Source organism: Saccoglossus kowalevskii, chromosome 20 (genome assembly GCF_978046115.1).
Source record: "Saccoglossus kowalevskii chromosome 20, keSacKowa6.1, whole genome shotgun sequence".
NCBI lineage: Eukaryota > Metazoa > Hemichordata > Enteropneusta > Harrimaniidae > Saccoglossus > Saccoglossus kowalevskii.
Window position 1 is genome coordinate 9,169,710 of NC_140660.1, and position 8,711 is coordinate 9,178,420.

Genomic DNA, 8,711 nt, shown 5'->3' on the forward strand with positions numbered 1-8,711 from the left:
AGTCAACGTGTCACGTGACGGCACGATTACTGTCTCGTTTGTTCATTCCGGTCGCGCTCGTCGATCCGTGATCGCTATATTTCGAGTTTAAACTACTAGTACATACATGTATTTAAACAACATGATTACTCCACCCTCCCACGAGTAAACAGACCCAGCAGAAAGAAGTTCTTTCATCAACTTGACTGAACAGAACATGTAAATAAATACCACGTATCAGACTCACTGGAAGTTTTCTTCCGTCTGTTGGCGATTGCGGGTTTCCCTTCCATATCTGTCCACCCAGAAGTAATTGAAAGAAGTACGCCTTGCTCACTAGCTAGACTCGGATATTTGAATGATCCAGTGTACAATATCGCATTTACTCTATTTATAGTTGTCACACGCAACGTGATATTGCCGTAATTGGTATAGTACAGGTGTGATGGTTCAAATACCAAAATGGCAACAGTAACAGAAAGACTTCCCTGGCGGCGATGATAAAATACGAACACGGAGCCAACAGATGAGGTTTCAAGTACAATAAGTACATCAAGTACAATAACGCGGTAAAACTCCACTACTCCAATAACTAGATACTTAAACTCCAATACAATTCAACGAGATCTCCGATCTGAACTCAGTGCTGAACAACTCCCCTATATATACCCACACTGTCTATAAATAGACCATTACATCAGCATACATAATGAGTCTGGAACTTACTACCAATTTCTAGAATGTTCCATTACCTTCTATTGCCTCCTACAGTGTTCTATTACCTATTCAACCAGTTTCTAAACAAAATCTAGAATATTCCACCCAGACACAGTACGGTTCTAGAATATTCTCAGTGACACGGAAGTGGTACATAAGTCGTATGCGACAATAGTGTGTGAGCTTTGTTTAAAATCTATCTGACAATCACAATTGCTTGTAGAGGCACGACATTTTGCGTGGGGGCGAGATGATCTTCTCACCAGCCTTGCGCCCGGCCCGAATGCGCGAATTTACTAGGGGTCCGGGGCATGCGACCGCCCCTCAGTTTGCTCATTACCCCATTTTTATGAATTCAGTATATAACCATGTACAGCAAAAACACTATTTTCGGTTATGCATAATATTGTACTAAAATATACATTTACATGCGCCCTTTCGTGGTTAAGCGATTCTATGACGTAATTGGGCGACACGAAGACTTTCAAAGCGTCGGTATCGTTGTGACATGTGGTTATCCGTCAATGTAGATTATGATTGGGGAGAAATGTTGTATATTTGAGATGACGAACGACTACATTAGCAAACACAGTTGTCGATTTGAACGACGTTGCTGTCATTCATTTACGGCATTATGACGTCACAGAATCGCTCCACCACTACTTGTAGGAATATCCATATTAGCTGGAATAACTGGAGCAAAACAAAACTCTTTGTGACACGCAGTAGCTTGAAGTGTGTGATGACATTTTCAGTATTTATTCTCTTCAAAGTTTTTTGTTGTTATCTCATTCAAAACTGTCATTACCATATGTTTTATTTTCTGAGTTACCTAACAGTGTAATTGGCGACATCACTGAATCCGCGATTTCCAGAAAACATTGCAATATTTCCAACTGAAATTTACGTCATATATTGAGCGTTAAGTCACAACATAAAGATAAACACGACTTTTACCAAACATAGAGATATTGTCGACCCGTATTATTTTTGCGGTAGGGGTGCGACTAAATCCCGAAGAGTCGTATTATTTTTATGTTTGAGGAGCCACATCCGGGTACGGTATTGTTGGTACCCCGGATGTATGTCTAGTAACATACAATAATTTACTATGAGGGATTTGAAACTACAACTTTCCACAACAAGTCTGTCCGTTGCATCCGTTACGTTTCCTGACACGTTCTGTGTGACACCACAGCGTCTTCAATCGGGAGGGGGGTTCTCTCAAGCACGTCAACAGGCAGATACAGCAAGAATCTCTTGGTCGTCTGTCAATCTACATGTACCATTATTGTGTTGAACTACTAGTATTTCCCGAAATGTCGGGCTACATTCTAATCCCGGCCACAGCTTTTGCTTCTAGAGAAAAAATAACAGCGGTGGTAGTTCCAAAAATAAATTTGTCGACGAACCGGAACAACTGGAGCAAAAAAAAAACTCTTTGTGACACGCAGTAGCTTGAAGTGTGTGATGACATTTTCAGTTTTTATTCTCTTTTTTTTTTTTTTGTTATCTCATTCAAAACTGTCATTACCATATGTTTTATTTTCTGAGTTACCTAACAGTGTAATTGGCGACATCACTGAATCCGCGATTTCCAGAAAACATTGCAATATTTCCAACTGAAATTTACGTCATATATTGAGCGTTAAGTCACAACATAAAGATAAACACGACTTTTACCAAACATAGAGATATTGTCGACCCGTATTATTTTTGCGGTAGGGGTGCGACTAAATCCCGAAGAGTCGTATTACTTTTATGTTTGAGGAGCCACATCCGGGTACGGTATTGTTGGTACCCCGGATGTATGTCTAGTAACATACAATAATTTACTATGAGGGATTTGAAACTACAACTTTCCACAACATGTCTGTCCGTTGCATCCGTTACGTTTCCTGACACGTTCTGTGTGACACCACAGCGTCTTCACTCGGGAGGGGGGTTCTCTCAAGCACGTCAACAGGCAGATACAGCAAGAATCTCTTGGTCGTCTGTCAATCTACATGTACCATTATTGTGTTGAACTACTAGTATTTCCCGAAATGTCGGGCTACATTCTAATCCCGGCCACAGCTTTTGCTTCTAGAGAAAAAATAACAGCGGTGGTAGTTCCAAAAATAAATTTGTCGACGAACCGGAACAACTACATGTATATATATTTTCGGGTGTAAAGCGGTTAATACATTTATATTGGAAAAATCTGTTAAAGTAAAATACGACAAACATTTCATTTGTTCAGTCCAGGCATATTGTTTTCCGACTTCCCATAGAGACGATTCTCTCCGCCCACGCTCCTCGAATAAGCGCAAGCGGCGCTTCAACGCACGCCTGTCGTTCCACGCGAGATGACGTCACTCATTGTTCCAAAGCGACGCGGAGAATGAAAGGTCACAATGATCTCTATTTTAAACAAACGCGGCATTGTTAGGACATAATGATTGGATGAAAGTTTATTTATTGACGCGATCTGTTTATTCGATTTGTGTTTTTTGATCTTTATTTGTTGAAGTTGATTTTAAATAACGCGTCTCAGGTTTTTTGCTCCTGTTATAAGGTAAGAAAAAACATTGTTATGGCATTTACAAGACAGTGTATACGGGCATGCAGTGACAGGACATATAACGACAGTGTGTCGGTAACATGTCCTAATCATTTGAGACCGCGGCGCCCTCAAAAGCCCGGGACTTTGGACACTGGTCGACAGCAACCCCCCCCCCCTCCATACAATGTCCGCTCCCGGTACTGGAAGAACATGTAAGTGGGTGTTACAGTGACTTCGCGGTTTGCCCGGATTTACTCGAGAACAAGACCAGACCCCGATCAGACCCCGTTTCGCGCTGTACGCAAAACTGTAACGACCCCGCTTTGTTGGGCAATATTTTTTTGATTTTATCAGCCCTGCATGTTTTGTTAAATGTCTACTTGCGACGTATCAATAATGGTAATATCTAAATGGACGATTACGTCCGATATTCTGTCAACAAGGTTTGCCCATTTATAAGGTCATAGGGAAAGAATTGTATACACTGCATCGAATTAAATTAAATTAAATTAAATTAATTTTGTTTAAAATATCGTACACAATTATTAATTTAAAATAATTAATTTTAACTATAAATTTAAACTTTTTTCGCGGTAATCTATATTGAAGCATTATACTGTTAAAAACAATAAATTTCCTAATAACACGCGTCAACAATAATTGTAAAGAAGAAAACCACCCAGGGAAATAAACCTGATATAGGCGCAAGGTAAAGACGCTGGTATCGTAGAGGCCGTTAAGGTCACTAGTTGTAATCCAATTATTTTATTTTATTTTATTTTATTTTATTTTATTTTATTTTATTTTATTTTATTTTATTTTATTTTATTTTATTTTATTTTATTTTATTTTATTTTATTTTATTTATAATACCAATATAGGCCCGAGTCAAAGCCTGTCTTAATCTGAATTGTCTAATATTTCTGCTTAAAACGATCTTTATTTTTTAAAATAAAGTTGTCTACACGACAGAGACATAGATCTAAAATTTACCAACTGTCTACATACAATTAACGTTATATATCATTTAGAGAAAAAAATGCTTACAACTACCTAAGTAGTTAATTCTAAGTTAACTAGTGTTGATTTATCAATTTACTGACTTCGACAATTTATTTTGGATATTTTTCGCGTGGATACGGAAGAACTTTTGCTTGGAAAAATTTTAGATTTGGTTATTTTGGTTTTGCTGAGTTTTGTAAAAGAAATTATCGATTATAATTTATCGATCGGGTTTCTCAGGGTTACCCAAATATGCGTATTCCGAGTGCGGCCAAAATGATATATGAGTTTATAGTGGGTTAACGGTGTGTGGATGTAAGCTGTACGTCTAAAATGGATAGGAATATTTAACAAATAATTTTAACGTATTTCAGTTCTAACGGCGATTAACCATTTTTAAGTATGCACTTTTGAGGCAGTTCGGACTGAATTTGAATTAAATTATTTTCATTTTTTTTAAGAATATGAAGATTCGTTTTAAATAATGATGATAAATGAATTGTTTGTTCATTTTATGTCACGAGGCCGAGAAAGATTTTCAGATATGAAATAAACCAGTGTACCGAAAATTGAACATAACATTTCGGACAAGTATCTCGAAAAATAAACTTTTTTTTATTTTTGATATTCTATATATAAACGAGCTGCTCACGCCGATAATTTCGCCTTGTTTGGTGACGTAGACAAACTGATAAGAACCTTCCCCGTTGACGTCATAAATCGGAATAGTTCTCGTGGAGAAGACGAGACTTTGTATGAAGGCGTTGTTAGGAGCCGGGATCCACTGAAACTTGACGTAGTCACTGACAGACGCCCAACCCGCCGGGTATATACCAATCCAGTCATGTGACGACTGCGTCACCAAGTCGCCGACACGATAGGATACAAATATATCCTCGTTCGCTAAATAATATTCTGAAGGCTTAAACTCGCAATAATGAAACTATGACAAACATGGCATGTAATAGCTATCGGGCTAGGGGTTGTGGTTCTGCGTCAGAGTGGCGGGTGCGGGTTTGGAGGATAGATCGTTGTCAGGGGAATGAGTGAGACTGTCCGCGTTGAATTCGGGCTTTGAGAGTATCTTCTGGGATTCGCATAGGTGCTATCCCTAGCTGCTAAACAATACTTACACAAGTCGCTGTATGTCGTTTTTAGAGGCGGCGGCACGAAATGTTACATGGGGGGGGAACTGATCACCAGCCTGAGTATCAAATTTTGCGACGCCCCCAACATTTGTTTCGCGGGGCGACCGCCCCTCTGCCCCCCGTACCTCCGCCACTGGTTTTCATCATTTATGATAAAACACACACCCAGAGCTGCACGTTCCAGGGCCTAATTGTACGTCGGTGAGTGGTGAGCCGATGCTCTCTTATACGACTGATCGACCGTCGTCCTGCTCGTCAACCCCTCTCGTTGTCGACCTAATTATCAAACATCCTGTCGCCAACCTCGCAGTCGACAGACCTGTAGTCAACCTATAGACCACTTTCCCGGAAGTAGCAAAACTGGGGTGCAAAAATACTCTTACTTTGTCATGGCCGAAAATACAAACAAGTCAGTTTGCTGATAGACGATAGAAGGAAATTTCATTTTTGTTACGTCGATTGGTACACCCAGAAACACAATATTACGAGTGCAAGTTTACGTTACACCCCAAAAAGACATGCGCGCGCATACGAAACGCCGTATCTTCGACTTCCGGGAAAGTGGTCTATTGGTTAGGCCACACCGACTTAATTTTATGGATGACATCCGCGCGCGCATTAGTTTTAGCCTGTTCTCAAAAAAAAAAAAAAAAAAAAAATTCCGACGACGAGTCTCCACATATCGGTTTTCTGTCCGGAACTTGCTGACTCATATTGTCGCAAAGCGCCGGCTTGTCGTAAAACTCGTTTTGGACTACCTCCAAACGTAATAGTAGTTTATAATATCTTCAATATATCATACCTCCAAACGTGCCTATTTTGTCGTAAATGATCTTCTGCACATGGGTATTGCGTTGCCGGGAATTCCAACATGGCGACTGCGCCACCAAAATACGTGAGCATAAAAGTTCAGAGAAAAAACGGAGGGATTGTTGTTGACTGGTACGCAATTGACGTCGGCCAGGGAGAGTCCTGTGGATTTAGCAGGATTTTTTTTTTTTGGCAAGATTTTTTCTTCTTCGCCTTCTCGCATTAGTTTTGGAGTCTCCAGAGGATGTCATCCATAAAATTAAATCAGTGTAGCCTTAACTGGATGTGTCATTCTCGTTGCATTGTGGGATGTATCGTGTTACCCTGAAATCACTACGCTCTTTTGCGTAAGGTCAAATGTTTTGTTGCCCTTAGTCACCGACCGGAAAATATGAAATATCGGGTCGCGTTTTTTTTAATAGGCCCAAATATTAAAAACTCACCATTTTAAACAGTAAAAAAGTGTTTCCTCCAAAAATTAACGATCCCGGGCCGTTGTTTTATTCCCTGGGTTCCAAAGGGATAAGTGGCGACTTTGAACCTCGGGTTGATCTGTATTTTTCTGACATTTTCCGAATACCATGATGTCTGAAGAGCAAACACGTCTTTTGCATTTTTGGCCATTTTCAGGCACAATATTAAAAATATCGCCGCACCAAGTATTTTCTTAATTAAATAAAAACAATATTTTGAATCAAAAGCAATACGTTTGTTGTAGTAAATATAATTTTTAATACATGAAATGCACAACATTTTATTAATTTACAAAACGTGACATTTTATATTAAACTCTCATCCGCTTACATCACAAACAAAACAACGGCTTTTGCACGTTGTTTTAACGCTGTCAGTATTCTCGCTTCCGGGTTTGTCACCGTGTGTAGGAGGTACATGTGTACAGCGGTAGCGAACATGGCAAAGACGTTTACTGTGTGCATGACAGCAAAAGCTGGATCAACTATTAAATTTTAAATTAAGTTTAGAAAAAAAAACAAGTCCGACCGACCTACCCAATTTTTCAATTTTCCGACTTGAGGGCAACATAAGTTTTGTTTTGTTTTGGGCCTAATCGTGCGAAATGAATTGCGCCCGCAGCGACTGAATTAAATTAACCTCTGCGATTGCCCATATCCTCGGGGGGGGGGGGGGCGGACATCCCGGCATTTTCATCGCCTGGCAACCCACGGCGGTGAAAACAAAGGCCCAAAACTCGCAGAAAACGGTACTTTGGGGTGATTGTGGAGACTCCTCTGAACAGCGCAACAAGATTAGCCCTACGTGTTTAACATATATAAATTTGGTTGTTCAGGATTACTTCAAAGTTGAGTTTGTGTTGTTTTCTCGAATTTTCACCGGCTCGACCGGCGTTCCTCAGCAGCGCGCACAGAGCCCATAGAAATGCATGTACAGTGGTGCGCGTCTTAGCAACGTAGAACGTCTGTGACGTAGCTCCGCCCCCGAGGATAGCCAAAGGGAGTACTTTCATATACTTTTAGGTGTTTTTCAGACTAGTGACATAATCTTCAACAGAGCATTCTCCGTTTACTGCGAGATCCCGCGTTATGTGTGAAATGGAACGTAAAACCAAGACAACGAAAGTATGGGGTATTTCCACGCTTAATAATATCCTCGGGGGCGGACATCCGGGCATTTTCTACCGCCTGGCAACCTTCGCGGTGAAAACAAAGACCAAAAACTCACAGAAAACGGTACTTTGCGATGGTTGTTGAGAGTGCCCTGAACAGTGTAACAAGATTAGCCCTACGTGTGTAACATATATGAATTTGGAAGTTCAGGATTACTTCAAAGTTGAGTTTGCGTTGTTTTCTCGAATTTTCACCGGCTCCACAGGCGTTCCACAGCAGCGCGCACAAAGCCCATAGAAATACGTGGTACAGTGGTGCGCGTCTTAGCAACGTAGAACGTCTGTGACGTAGCTCCGCCCCCGAGGATCACTATAACAAATGGAGGTCAATTTTGATGGAGTAAAGGTCTATCAATGCTATTTTCCTTTTTGAAAATTTGGTATTCCGACATTGGGCTAGGCAAAACAGAAATTCATGTCTAAATCAAATAATTCATTTCCAGTCGCAAACAATTGATCCGCACACGACGCGAGATCTCGCAGTGATTGGGAAATTCACTATTCGGGCTGAACATTTCGACCTATTTATCATATAGTGTCAATTGTGTCACAATATTATGTTTCAAAAGTACTACTATATCTAGTACAAGTCATGGTTTTTAAGAAAATCTTTTAATTCAATGCACAAATGGGAATTTTTGGAAATAATCTTTCTAGAAATTCATGTAAAGGCATCATATCATGAAAAATAAATAATATTCCCCCAGAATTTCCCAATGATTCGTAAATATCAGAATTATATAACGACATACTATTTTATACTATATGTCACCGAAAGGTATAAAAATTCCTTTTTTCCCTGTCGTTGTTTTTATGGATTTTAAAGTATTTCCGTGGCCGTATAAAACCATAGTAATAATACTTG